The 15,299-nt window shown below is 49.7% G+C and overlaps 1 protein-coding gene across 4 annotated transcripts in view; it reads right to left on the bottom strand.

Annotated features, from left to right (window-relative positions):
* The window catches only part of Olfm2 (olfactomedin 2), a 73,406-nt gene that overhangs the window by 37,621 nt on the left and 20,486 nt on the right, over window positions 1-15,299 (bottom strand). The window lies entirely within an intron of this gene.

Raw genomic sequence — 15,299 nt, forward strand, 5'->3', positions numbered from 1 at the left:
TAAAGCTGGACACATATGTAATCCCAGAGTTTCTACAGTGAGATGGACAGTAGAGCCAGGGGCATCCCAGTCAGCCTGACATTTGTCATTAAACAACATGAGAGAGACCTTCTCAAGCCAGACCTGGTGTCAAACACCTGTCATCCCAGCACTTAGAAGACAGAGGCAGGAGGACATGGAGCTCAAAGCCAGTATAGACTACATAGAGTATAAGGATAGACTGGGTAATGTGAGACCCTGTCTCAGACAAACAACAACAGTTTAAAAATTCACACACTCAGCTTGTAAGGTAGGGAAAACATGGGCCTCACCAACTTCCCCAAATAAACACATTTCCTGGTTCTATCCATATGAGTTCTGCTCTGCTCTAGCTTAGGATGTGAGTTAGCCTCCAGTCATCTGAGAGGGTCTCAACTGGCCTGTGGGAACATCTGTAGGCAGCTGTCTGACGTAAGACAGCCCAGCTCACTGTGGACAGTGCTGTCCCTGGGGAGGTGGGCCCGGGCAGCAGCGTTCCCCATTGGCTTCTGCTCCAAATTCCCGCTTGAATCCCTGGCCCAATGTCTGTCAGTGATGAACTTTGTGTGACCTGGAAATGTTAAATCAGATAGACATCCACCCCCACAGTCCACAAGTTCATTTGTTCAGAGTGTATTATCTCAGCAACAGAAAAATAGCGAGCTAGAAAGCTGGTCTGCGGCAGCTCTCAGCTCCCCCCTGCTCTACGCCGGAACTTATTTCAACCACGGTCTAGCTCAAAACCCAGGTCAACCCTGATCCATGTCAGCACTCAGCTGCATCCTGGTGTATCTCAGGTTCTGGGTTGCCCCTGTTTCTCTGGAGTCCACAGCACGGATTTGTTTCTGGCCTAAGTTCCGACGCTCTGGGGTCTAGCCTTGAATGTGTGCTCAGCCCTTATCTGTCAGGGTTTGTGCTTGACCAGAATCTGGCAGCGTCTGGAGCACCTTAGGACCTGAGGGTTGTTGTCTTTCAGGACCCGCAGTCTGACCTGAGCTTGGTCTGTCTCACTACATGGATCCACCAGGTGACTCCACTGCCACAGCGTCCCAGTCTCTAAACACCCTGTCACACATGGAGCTCACCTGCACAAGCCCAGGGTTTCTCGGATGAACATCCACCACAAATGATCGCTGTGTTCCGGGATGAGTGAAGGCAAGGCCATTTCATTTTCCAACATGACATCTGAAGCTCACTCTTCCCTTAAAAAGTGAGACCCCCCTCTGTATCCCAGACAGCTGTGAATTCCTGACCTCTACCTCCACCTCCACGCTGATGACAGGCATTCATCTCCATACCCTGATTTTACTCACCACGACCTCTTTCTCCGTTTCATGTTTACTATTTTAAATAGCTTATATATTACTATGGTGCGCATGATGTCTGTGTGTGTGGTCTATGTGTGTGCCCACATGCACGTGTGTGTGGAGATCGGAGAACTTGAAAGCCAGTTCCTTCCTCCATAATGTGGATCCCAGGGATCGAATTCGGGTCGTCCCGCATAGGCAGCAGGTGCTTTCCTCTCCAACTGAACCGCCTTGCTCACCCCTTGTCTTGGCTTCCATTGCATTTTATTTATTTATTGCGTATATATGTTCATGTGTGGGCACGCACGATGGTGAGCACGTGGTCAGAGGATGACTTTCAGGAGTCAGTTCTCTCCTTCTTCCACCATGTGGACCCCGGAGATCAAAGTCAGCACTGCTCTCTCCATTGAACCATCCTGCTGGCCCTGCATCAGGACCCCCCTAACAGTCTGCGAGCTAGGCTACCAGTCAGTCTGTTCACAGAACACAAGGGTGAGTGAGTGAGTGGCTGTGTCTGTCGTCACCTCTGCCTCAGCACCACTCCCAAGGGGATGCTGTGGCCTATGAACCCACCCTGAGCAGGACACCTTTGGAATGAGGCCCTCCTAGACCCCCAGAGTGCAGTCTCTGATAGCTGGGATGAACAAGCAGTGGTCTCAGTGTGAAGTGCCTCCCACAGGATCGCACCCTTGAGCCCTTGGTCCCCAGGTGGCAGTGCTATTATAGGTGGAGCCTCAATGGAGGAGGTGGGTAACTGAGAACAGGTCTTGAGGTTTTTCATACATGTGTGCACGCATGCAAGTACACACGTGTGTGTTCGCGCACATGCATGTGTGTGCATACATACATACAAGCATACATACATATATGTATACTGTAGAGGCCAGATGTCAACCTCAGGTGTTGTTCCTCATTTTGGGGGACAGTTGTCTTTCATAAAACAGGCTAGGACGGTGGGCTGCCAAGCCCCAGGATCCTCTTGCTTCCCCAGCATGAGGACTACAAGCACAAACCACACCTTTTACATGAGTTGTGGAGACAGAACTCAGGTCCTCATGCATATGTATGAAGGTCTAGACTGAGTGAGCTGTCTCCCCAACCCAGACTTCAAGATTTTATAATCACTGTCTGCTCCCTCTCTTCAGGGATACAGTGTGACCGGCCACCTCACCCTCCTACAGCCAAGCCTACCCCTCTATCCCCTCAAACTTGGCTAGTGGTAACTGCCAATGACACAGTCTAGACTGTTCTGGAGAAAAGGCTCTGTGCAAGTCTGTATGGGATTATTTTGGTGGCGTTAATTGTGGTGGGAAGGCTCTGCCCGTGTGGGGCCATTTCCAAGCTGGGATTCTGGAGTGTGCCTGTGAAGTGTGAGTGAGCAGCAGCATGTATTTGTGCAGGACTCTCTGCCTCCTGGCTTTGGACACGAGGTGACCGGCTGCTTCCAGTCCCTGTTGCCATGACTTCTCTGTTAGGATGAACTGTATACAGGAACTGTGAGTCCAAAAACCAACAAAAAATTTTTCTCCATCAAGTTGCCTTTGTTAGCACATTTTATCACAGAACAGGAAAAGAAAAAAAGCACTGATTTCCCCCAAATTGCTTCTCATCAGGAATGTGGTTCCAGTAAGAAAAAAAAGTGATTATGCCCCAATGCACTGGAGCAAGATGGACTTGGGGTACAGAGTCAAGATGGTTAAAGCTGCAGGAATAGAGGGAAAGCGCCTGCTGTGCAACATGAGGAGCTGAGATCAAATCCCCAGCACTTGTATAAAAGCTGCATGTAGAGGTGTGCACTTATAACCTCAGTGACGGTGAGGCACAGACAGGAGGATCCTAGGGATCACTAGCTGGGTAGTCTAGTCAAAGATGAGCTCTCGGTTTAGTGAGACTCTACCTAAAAAATCTGATTGATGGTGACGTGATGATGATGTGACTGATGGTGACGTGATGATGATGTGACTGATGGTGACGTGATGATGATGTGACTGATGGTGACGTGATGATGATCTGATTGATGGTGACGTGATGATGATGTGACTGATGGTGACGTGAAGATGATGTGACTGATGGTGACGTGATGATGATGTGACTGATGGTGACGTGATGATGATGTGACTGATGGTGACGTGATGATGATGTGACTGATGGTGACGTGATGATGATCTGATTGATGGTGACGTGATGATGATGTGACTGATGGTGACGTGAAGATGATGTGACTGATGGTGACGTGATGATGATGTGACATGATATGACATGATGACAGCGGTGTGATGATGATGTGACGGCTGATGGAGGCAAACACTTGACGTTGACCTCTAGAATCTACATATCCTAGAATACAAATGTAAGTTATGGAGCTGAAGCTCCATGGAGATTGGAAGCTCCAGAAATCCAGACCTGTGGGCAGACAACAAAGAAGGCATGCAGCGAGGGACTTGTAGAGGGCAGCGAGGAACTGCATGGCCTCCAGAGAGACCCCTCCAGCCACAGCTTGGGTATACCATGACTCATTCCAGGCACATCTGCAACAGCTGGACACATCTGAGAGCAGCCATGGGTCCATGTAGAAAGCAGTGTGACTTCAGGAGAGGCTGTGCTTGCATTAGTGGATATGTCTGAGGATTCAGGTAACTGCGTGCAGCTCTCTGTGGCCACAGAGGGCCTGCCAGTCTCAAGCAGATGCCCCTTGACACGATGGAGCTGCAGCCAGACAAACACACTGGAAATACAGAATGCACTGGGGGAGGGACTGAAGCTTGGCTTGGGTAGCTCAGGCTGGCCTCAAACTCACTATGTAGTAGAGGCTGATCTTGAACTCCTGATCCTCCTCATGCTTCAGTCACGGGCATGCGCCACCACAGTCAGCTTACCCCACTCTGGGGATGGAACCCAGGGCGTGGTGCATGACAAGTGAGCCACATCACTAGTCCCAGCCTTTGGAATTGCTGTGTAGCTGAAGCTGGCCTTGAATTCTGTGTCTTCCTTCTGCCATGCCCTGATGCTGAGACTCCAGAGGCCATGGCGTACCACCACACCCAGCCCTCCATGCCATGAGCAGAGTGATAACAAACTGAGCAAATGAACTTGGGGAGAAAGGATTTATTTGGTTTATACTTCCAAGTCACCACAGTCCATCGTGGAGAGTGGGTTTCTACACTCTCTCACTGGGAAATGACACCCCTAGAGACAGTGTCACCTGAACTCTTGGGTTGCTAACTGGCTCTCAAATGTCAGCGTCCTTGACCATACACCTCCTCAGCAGGTGCTGACCAGCAGACCTGAATACACATGAGGGACCGTTCATGAGGAGACTCGGTGGTTAAAGGCTGAGCAGCAAGTGTTAGGGCTGAAATCTGGATCCCCAGGATGCACCTAAGCACTGTGTGGGTGCAGCCCACCTGTAATTCCAGCCTTGGAACCAGAGACAGGGATCCTCAAAGCAGGTTGGCTAATGAGACTACCACATCAGTGAGCTCTGGGTTTGATTAAGAGACCCTGCAATGGAGGATGATTCCTCATCAACTCCAGGCCTCTTCATGCACTTAAACACATGTGCACCCCATGCATGCAAATGTGTACACGCACACACAAGAAAAATGAAAATTGGGGTTTAAGAAAAGAATTGCGTATGGTCCCCAAACTACCCAGTTATTGTGCTAACAGCCATATCTTGGAACACATGGTGGCTCTCCACTGAGGTCTGGACCCTGTTTGTTATAGTGCCGGCTGAGTGACATCTTTAGTCCTCACATGAAGGCTTGTGTCATCAGGTCTGTCTTAACTTAAGGCATAATCATTTCTTTAATCTAATCCCAAGAGCCCTAATGCTGAGTTGGGTATTATTCTAAAGGCTTTGTAGCTAGAAATTAAAACCAAGAAGGGATAGTTACTTCCTGTTCTGGTAAGTCTTGTGCGTACAGTACAAAGACACAGGCACACTGTGTGGAGAAGTTACCTAACGGGGGCTGGAGAGATGGCGCAGTGGTTAAGAGCACTGGCTGCTCTTCCACAGGACCCAGTTCAATTCCCAGCACCCGCATGGCAGCTCAAAACTGCCTGTAATTCCAGTTCCAGGGGATCTGGCACTCATGGCAAAACACCAGTGCACATAAAATAAAAATAAGTAAGTTAAATAAAAAAGAAAAGTTACCTAAAGCAGGCCAGCAGGATGGCTCAATGGTAAAGGAACTTTCTGTCAAGCCTGATGCCCAGAGTTTAATCTACATAGTAGGAGAGAGCCCAACTCCTGCAAGCTGTCCTTTGTACACACACGAACACATGCATGCATATATACCACACACAAGAAAAAGGAAAAACAACAGACTCAACTCGCTTGGCCCACAGTAAGGGCACGTGGTGTGGTATTTATCCAGTGTGTTTAGTCAGCCCCCCTTACTGGATCTCACGGAAGCTGTAGATGGCGCCATGTCTCTGCCTGCCCTGTTATGTCTTTGATGGGAGACACTTTACCTGCAAGCACAGAAATTTGCAGCAAACTGCTGATATACCTCAGGAGAGAGAGGATTGGCCTTCCACACCACAGGCCCTGGGTTCTACCCCAACACCACCTAAATGGAAAGATGGGGTGCACAGCCTACCATGCAGCTACTCCAGAGGCAGACGCTGAACTCAAGCTCCTCCTTGGTTGCAGCTGCAGGACTGCACCCCAGGGTTACACGGGACCTCATCTCAGAAGAGCTCAGGAAATCCACAAAGCACGGCCCACATCCTCAGGTGGGCTCCGCACGCAGCTGCATCTCAGCACACTGACGTGCCTGGCTATCCACAGACGTTCCCCGAACGAGTGACACACTTGCCTCAGACACACCGTATGACATCATATTTCACGTCTGCATTCTCTGGGAACCAGTGGGTCGGGTCTCTTCCCATGGCCACTTTGCCTTTCTGTTTTGTGTTTCTGTTCTTATTTTTCACACAGGGTCTCACTGTCTGACTTAGAACTCACTATGTAGACCAGGTTAGACTGGAATTCACTGAGATCACTCCCACCTCTGCCTCCTGGGTGCAGGATTAAAAGCTGGTGCCTCCATGACTTTCTGGATGGATTGATGAGGTAGTGAAGAGCAGGCTGTGATAAATCAGACATCCAGGCAGTCAGAGCTGAACTCTGCCAAGCACTCACTGTCTGGTTCCTCCCAGGAGGCTTCGAGGACTATGGGGTTAGGGAGAGGGCAGGCCAAGTGGCTCGCTTAATTAATTAGTCCTAATTGAGATATCTCTGCAAATATCCCTCTATTGAAGGTCGTGGTTCATCGGTTTCCTGGGAAATCGTGGAGTCTATGTGTCTGGAGTGCTAGAGTATGGCAAAACTAAGAGAGAGGCAGTCCTGCTTCTGGTAAGGACAGCGGGGCCCAGGGACAGGCGGGGGTCAGGCTCAGAAACATGCAGAAATCCAGGTAGAGAGAGACGGGGAGAGAGAGGTGGCAGTAGGAAGGTGGGGACCAGTAGGACAGAGGCGGAGACAGATTCCTCTTTGAATCACAGAGAGACTCAGGAGGGAAACAGCACAAAAGGGAGGACCAGAAGTGGGGACAGATGGGCTGGCGGGCGGAGCTGACAAATATCCCTCTGCCTTTTTCTGCCTTGCTCGCCTGGCCTCCTCATCTCCTGGGCACACGCCACCCCACCTGCTACCCGCCCTCCCGCGGTGGCAGCAGTGACAATCAAGCCTGATTCCTCTTTGGCCCAGTCACCTTCCCCTCCCCCCTCTCCTCCCATCTCTCCCTGCAATCATCTCGCTTGTTCAAAATGAGGCTCAGAGGCTGGGGCCAGACAGCTGTTCCATCCTGGGCGGCAGTGCTGGGCGGCAGCAGGGACAGTGGGAGTCGAGGGTGACGGGCACGGGTGGAGGGGAAACTAGGGGCTCATCTACCATTGCCATGGCCCTCAGGGATCCAGACACCCTGAACCGTCTCCAGTCTTTCTTGGCTCAGGTCTGACACAATCTTTCCCAACACCACGTCTGGTTGCTGCTTAGGAGACCTGGAGGGTGTGAGTTCTAACCTAATCCCCACATCGTCCACTGCTATCAAAGTCCTATGGTCCCAGGGAGACAAGACAGACAGACAGATATAGCCACTAAACAGATATAGAGGGGCTAGGAAGGTAGAGACACGTGTATCCCTGGGGCTCACTGGCTGAGCAGGCTACCCAAATCAGCAAGTTCAAGGTGAAGGACGGGAGACCCTGTCTCAAAAAACAAGGCAGAGCCGTCAGGGTGGCTCAGTGGACAGAGGCACCTGACACCAAGCTGAAAAACCTGAGTTGGATCCCTGGTCCCTCATGGTGGAAAAAGAGAACTGTCTCCTACATGTTATCCTCTGACTTCCACACGTACATTGTAGCATGAGCCCATCCCATTCCCCCAATAAATTAACAAATGTTATTTTTTAAAAAAGCAAACATATATGTTGTTCTGAGGAATGATAGTGGAGGTTGACCTCAGGCCTAACACACACACACACACACACACACACACACACACACACACACACACACACGAGAAAGAGAATAATATCCAGAGATAGGAATGAGAGACAGAAACCAAAGAGAGATATGAAGACAGGGCAGAGACACAAACAGGACACAGGGGGAAAGATGACACCAGCAGACAGAAGCAAACACACCCAGAGAGATAGTCACTCACAGTCAGTCAACACAATGAAGACAAGGAGACCAGGCTGGGTAGCAAGTGCAGATAGTCCTCGATACTACTTGGGAAGCTGACGCAGGAGAATTGCTCAAGAGTCCAAGGTCAAGATAAGCAACCCACAGGCCCCTGGGGATAAAGGGAGGGAAAGAGGAAGAGAGAGAGAGAGATCCAAGAAAGAGCAATAGCTGTGTAGAAAGTTTAACGTGGACAAGTGGGATGGTTCACTGAGGAAGTGTGCTTGCTGCTCCGACTAATGGCTTCAGTCTGCAGAACCCATAGGAAACAAACACCAGACAGACAGAAGAGGAGGTGAGCCATGTACCACTCCTACAAGGTGGGAGGTGGACACAGGGCCCCCGAGTTCTTGGGCCAGCTGGCCTGCAGTGTGCAGGGCAGGAAGCAGGGAGCAGACTTTGCCTCATAACGAGGTGGAGAGGCGGGCAGAGCCGGCCCAGCCTGAAGAGCACTTCTCACTCTCTGGTTTTTTGTTTGTTTTTCTGAGACAGGGTCTCACTGTGTAGCCCTGGCTGGCCCGGAACCCACAGAGGGCCTGCCTCTGCCTCCCAGTGCTGGGATAAAATGGTATGACACCACACCTGGCTGCACCCGTCACTCTTGCAGAGGACCAGGGTTTGGCTCCAATCACCCACACAGCGGCTCACAACCATCTGTGATTCAGCTCCAGAGCACCCGACGCCCTCTTCTGGCCTCCGTGGGCACTGCAAATGGGTGGCCAACAGAAAGTCAGGCAGAACACCATACACATAGAAATAATAAATGAATAAAACATTCAAAAACTTGAAATAAATAAACAAAAACTTACTCTTTAAAAAGAGGGTGATGGGCAGAGAGGATGGCCCCTGAAACGTCATGGGATCCCATGTGCACTATCACGGAACATGTGCGCACCCCATTTCCCACGCTATACCACTTTTTTCTTTTTCTGCTTACTTTAGGGATGTCCACACAGGTCCCAGAGCCTCTGCTTGCAATGCTCTTAGTGCACACCAGGAAGCAGGTGGCCCCTCACTTCTAAGCCTTCTTTCTTGGTACCCCTTCAGTCAGATAATTTCTTCCAGACTTCAAGTCTCAGTTTATGGGCTGGAGATACGATCAAAGGTGCTTGCTATACAAGCCTGAGGGCATGAGTTCAAACACCCAGAACATACATAAACCTGGACATGGTAGTGTCCATTTGTTTTGGTTTCTCTCTCTCTGTCTCTGTCTCTGTTTCTCTCTCTGTCTCTCTCTCTCTCTGTCTGTCTGTCTCTCTCTCTGTCTCTGTGTGTGTGTGTGTGTGTGTGTGTGTGTGTGTGTGTGTGTGTGTGTGTGTGTGTGGTACTGGGGATTAACCCAGGGGTTTTGTACATGCTAAGCGAGTGCTCTACCATTGAGCCACATTCTAGGCCCAAACATTGAGTGAATAAGTGGAGAATTCTCCCTCCCTCCTCTAGCCTCCTTCCTGAGCTAGAAACGCTCAAAACTATAATAGCAGGCTCTCTTGCAGCTACACTCCTCTCTACTTGCCCCCCTCCGCATCCCCCTCCTTCTTCCCTTCCCTCCTTTTGAACAGGGTTTCACGTAGCTCAGACCAGTCTTAAACTTGCTGTATAGCTGAGGATGATCTTGAATCTCTGATCCCCCTGCCTCTGCCTCTGAGTACTGGGATTCCAGTCATGCCTCTGAGTGCTGGGATTCCAGTCATGCCTCTGAGTGCTGGGATTCCAGTCATGCCTCTGAGTACTGGGATTCCAGTCATGCCTCTGAGTGCTGGGATTCCAGTCATGCCTCTGAGTGCTGGGATTCCAGTCATGCCTCTGAGTGCTGGGATTCCAGTCATGCCTCTGAGTACTGGGATTCCAGTCATGCCTCTGAGTGCTGGGATTCCAGTCATGGGCCATCATGCCCAGTTTAAGCAGTGTGGGGAATGAAACTGGGGGCTTTGTGCACATGAGGCAAGCACTCTACCAACTGAGTCCCAGGCCCAGCTGCAGTCCTTATTCCTAAGTACTCTAATTTGCGTTGAGAAGAGGGCTAGGCAATGAGGCAGTAGATAAGCCTGGGTTTCCCTTTGCTTCTTCCAGTCATGAACCCTGTGACTCCCTTGAACCAGGGACTGTCAGCAACAGCAATCTGTGCCATATCAGGGCAAAGCTTTGGGGGCTGTTGGGAGTCTTGCTGTGCCCCCTCCTCTGAGTCCTGCTTCCATGGTGGTGAGAGCCTCCATCATTTTGGGTTCCAGGACACCACCTGGGATAGAGTACTCCCATCACAGTCAGCATAGAATAGAGACATTTCAGAAGCAAGAAATAAACCTGAGCTCAGTGGCTGAGCACTGGGGATGCTGGTTACCATGGCATTGCAGGACCTCTCTAGACTGGTTTTTTGGGACTTCCTCCTCCTGTGAAACTGCCAAGAAAAACCATAGATGCCAGGCATCAGACATCCTCAGTACTCAAAGAGCCTTCTGCTGGCCCCTGCTCTGACCCTCCCTATTCTTTGTAGGGGCAAAGGGTCCTCATCAAATGGAAACCTTTCATTGATATCCCCTTTTGTCCTTCAGCTCTTCAAAAGGGGGGAATGGGACCAGTGAAACGGCTCCATGAATAACTCTTACCAGGCAAGCCTGACAGTCTGAGTTCAGTCCTTAGGAGTTCATTAACACAGACAACACATAAATTAAAATGTAATAAAACAATAGAAATAAAACACAATGTGGCAGGTTGTGCCTGAGAAATAACATCTAAGGATGACTGCTGCCTTACACACACATGCATGCACACACGCACTCACACATATGCATGCACACACAAACGCACAGGGAGGGCAGTTAGAGCAGAATACAAAAGATGCAGGTAGTTCACTCCAGGTCCTCCGCGATGGCAGCCATTGACAACAGAGATGTCAGCTTTTAGCCTGAGTCCAGATTTATGGTCTCTAGGTGAGGAACCATTAGGCTCCTGGGGAAGCCAGCCAAAGGAAGGAGGGGAGGCAGCTTCCCTTTACTCCCTCACAGAGGTGTTTGTGAACACAAGGCTATGTTGTATCTGTGCATCATGGTGGGCGGGGGTGGTAGACTCAGGGACAAGCCCATCCCACATCAGGGCTCACTGTCACACCACTGAGGCTCTTTATTAAGCCAGGCACAGCACCCAAACTTCTGAGTCATAGCCTAGGAATTCCCACTGCCTATGAATTGACCCGTAGCCTCCCCCTCTTCGCGGTTCTCACCCTTTCCCACAACCCATCACTGGGCACCTACTGGGAGTCTTCAGTTTGTTTCCCCCAACCCTTGTGGTCAATGGATGGAAAGATGACATGATGGATAGACAGAAGAATGGATAGATGGGTGAATGGATGGAAGGCGAGAGGAAGGGAAGGAGAGAAGGGGTAATGGAGGAGGAGGCGATGGTTATACAGATAGGTGGATAGATGGAGGAATGGGATCAGGCCCCTGTCATCCACACAATTCTGTGGAGTAAGAACGATTGCTCCTGGGCCGGAGAGAGGGCCCCGTGGGTAAAGGCACTTGCTGTCAAGACCAACAACCTGAGTTCTTTCTCCAGAATCCACATGGTGGGAGGAGAAAACTGCCTTTGTCCTCGGACCTCCAAGATCGCACACAGATACTCATCCCACAAGCGCACACAGACTAAAGAGATTTAATTTTCAAAAGAATTACTATATACATTTTATAGGTGGAATTGACTTAAACACTTGAAAATACATTCAATCTCGGTGTGGTATTGTGTGTGTGTGTGAGTGTGAGAATGTGTGTGTATGTATAAGCATGTGTGTGCAGGGGCATGTGTGCCACGGTGCACGTGTGGAGGTAGAAGACAACCTCAAGTGTATGTCCTTACACTACAGAGTCCAGAGTGCTAACCATTACACAATGGAACCTCACGTCAATCTGTTTGAAACAGGGTCTCTTGTTCGCCATTGCACATGCCAGACTAGCTGACCCCTAGCCTCCAGTAGTTTTCCAGGCTCCATTGTTCCATGGGAATGCTGGTATTACACATATGCATGGATGCATCCAACTTTATTGGGTTCTGGAGATTCAAACTCAGGCCCTCACATTTGCAAAGCAAATGCTGCACCCACTCCTCCACCTCAGCTGCAGAGACGCGAAAAAGCACTCATTCTAGACTCACTGTGTGCTTGGATGTAACACATATCCACTTGAAGGTAGAGTCCAAGTATATTTCAGATGTGATTACAGATTCAGCTGCATGGCAAATACTGTGAACCTGCTACATCAGGCCACAGGCTGCAGCAATGAGCAAAACAGTGCTTCCTTGTTGGTGCTAGTGGCTGTCTTTGTGGTGTTGGGTTTAAACACAAGGCTGAGCACCAGGCAAGCACCCTAACATTGAACTTCAATGCCTGTCCTTCATGGATCTTACTATCTGATAGAGACTGAATTCTCCTTATGTAATAAGGAAATTGGTGTTTAGAAAGATTCAATGATTTCCCCCAAAGTCACATGGTTCATTAAGTTGCAGGACAAGAATTAAAATGAACACATGTCCAACTCAAAATCGTACCACTGATACAGTATCTGTTCCAAAAGAGCCAGGGCAGGGATGTTCGTTTCAGTGTATACATGCTTAGCATAGAAGAAGTGATTGGTAGTTTTGTTAAATAAATTATATTAAATGTCTAGAGGGGGTGAATTAATGGATGAATAGAGATATGGATGTTGGAAGAACAGATTTGTGGATAGTAGATTGACAGATGGTTAGATGGTGGATAATGGGTGGAAAGAGGAACTGGCGAATGCATGGAGATATATGTACATCTGTATATGTGAATATGAAAGGACGGATGGATCCACCCAGGATAATGCATGGGTGGGTGGGTGGGTAGAGATGCAGGTGCAGTGATGAAGGGATAGATGGAAGGATGAAAAGATGAGTGCGTGGACACGTGGACGTAAGAAAGAGGGTGTGTAGATGCAAAGATGGATGGCTGTCTGGGTGGACAGAAGGAATGATAGCCAGGCTGGCTAGCTGGATGAGTAAATAGAAGGATGATGAATGGAAGGGTGTGTGAATGGGTGAACAGAAAGATAGATGAAAGGACAGAAGAGTAGACAAATGGCTAGAATGATGGATGATGGATGGGTGGGTGGATAGATGGGTGGATAGAAGGATGGGTGGATAGAAGGATGGGTGGGTGGGTGGATAGATAGGTGGGTGGATGGGTGGATGGGTGGGTGGATGGGTGGATGGGTGGGTGGGTGGGTGGGTGGGTGGATGGGTGGGTGGGTGGGTGGGTGGATAGAGGACGGGTGGGTGGGTGGATGGGTGGGTGGGTGGATGGGTGGGTAGGTGGGTGGGTGGATAGAAGGATGGGTGGATAGATGGGTGGATGGGTGGATGGGTGGATGGGTGGGTGGGTGGATAGGTGGGGGGCAGGTGGGTGGATGGGTGGATGGGTGAATAGATGGATGGGTGGGTGGGTGGGTGGGTGGATGAGGACCTGAAGAATCTCTGTTGCCCACCGTTCTGACACAGGAGTTACCACTGACTTTCTCAGTGGCAGTAGCTTGGGATGCTGCTGCCATTGGCCAGAGTTGGAGAACAAGTTGTAGTAATCTAGATTCTACATAGACCTACATAGACCTTTTTATTTTTCTCTTCTTTCATTTTTACATGTGTATGGATGTTTTGCCTATATGTATGTCTGTGCATCACATGTCTAGTGGCTTCAGGGGCCAGAAGCAACCATCAGTGGCCCTGGAATTGGAATTACAGACAGTTGTGAACCACCATTATGGGTGTTGGGAACTGAACTTGGGTCCTCTGCAAGAGCAGTCAGTGCTCTTAACACTAAGTTAAGCCTGCAACTCCCCCTTTTTTGAGAAAGAGCCACACCATGGCCTGGCTGACCTGAAAATCTTGGCTACTCTCCTGCTCACCCTCCCAATTGCTGGGATTACATACAGTATTTATGAGTCTCACAGCTCCAAGACCATTGCTGAGCACCCTCATGTTACAGCTAGCTCTCAGGCATCAGTCCCCTCACCTTCATCAGCTCCCCCACAGAACCTTTTGGTAAGGCATGGGAAGACTGCAGGACAGGCTGAGAAAGTGCTGGGTGAGGATGAGAGAACGGGGGCTTCAGCTCAGGGGAATTCTACATCAAGTGCTGTTAGCTACAAGGGGTCAGGTCTGCCTGGGTCCACAGACACATTGCCCCACAAAAAGCAGACACATTGCACAAAAAGCAGCACACATACGCACCAACCAAGCATCCATAAACATGTATATATAAACACAAGCATACAAAAATTTAATGTATGAACACACAAAATCATTAACTCAAAGCTGGGTTAAGTCACTTGCCACCAAGTCTGGTGTCCTGAGTTTGATCCCTAGAACCCAGATGGTAGAAAGAGAAAAATGACTCCCCCAAGTCATCCTCTGATCTTCACATGTGTACTGTGGCATGCATGCACACACAAACACACACACACACACACACACACACAATGTACTCAACATAAACAAAAATCACGACTCAAAGACATTCTTACGCACCCTGCACATGTCCTTGTATACACACAGACACTTTCACACAGCACACAGGCACTCACACAGACGCCCACTCAGATGGAAAGGTGGATTTGGCTTATGATTTCAATGACACCATCACTGTCACCCCTCTCATGACAACAGTCGAAGTCTGTGTCACACCTGTGCATACAAACTCATGTCATATGACACACCCATACCCAGGGACATTCGACTGCAGATGCACTGTCAGACACATGCCCATCCGAAAGCAATCACACAGGGACACACCCGCCCTTGGGAGAATACATCCAGAGACACACTAAAGTTTCTCTTCACTGCCCCCTCCAGACTCCCAAACCACAGGCGCAGACAGACACACCAAGGCATACCCATATAATGGCACTCGATGCCACAGACACCATAAAGACACCACATTGCAAAGGATTGTGTTCCCTGGCCCCGTTGACCATACCCTGAGTGGGGTGAACTCACTCCCTCACATCCCACAGCTGCAGCTTTTGGGAGCAAAGACATTTTTTAGGTGGGGAGGGGAGGGGCTACTGTGAATGCAAAAGGGGCTGGTGAGGTTGTGACAACATGAAGGGTGGAAGAGGGAGATGGATGGGTGAAATTGAGGGGAATCCCACGAACTGACTAAAGATCAGAGGGGTTCCCATAGGGGCAGGGAGCAGGGCATGAGGGAAGTTTTCAACGGGAGAGCATCCTTCCCTGTCAACAGGGGGATAAAACAGAAGGGAGGCTGATGAGTTC

The sequence above is a fragment of the Mesocricetus auratus genome, unplaced genomic scaffold (assembly GCF_017639785.1).
Source record: "Mesocricetus auratus isolate SY011 unplaced genomic scaffold, BCM_Maur_2.0 Super-Scaffold_100022, whole genome shotgun sequence".
Classification (NCBI taxonomy): domain Eukaryota; kingdom Metazoa; phylum Chordata; class Mammalia; order Rodentia; family Cricetidae; genus Mesocricetus; species Mesocricetus auratus.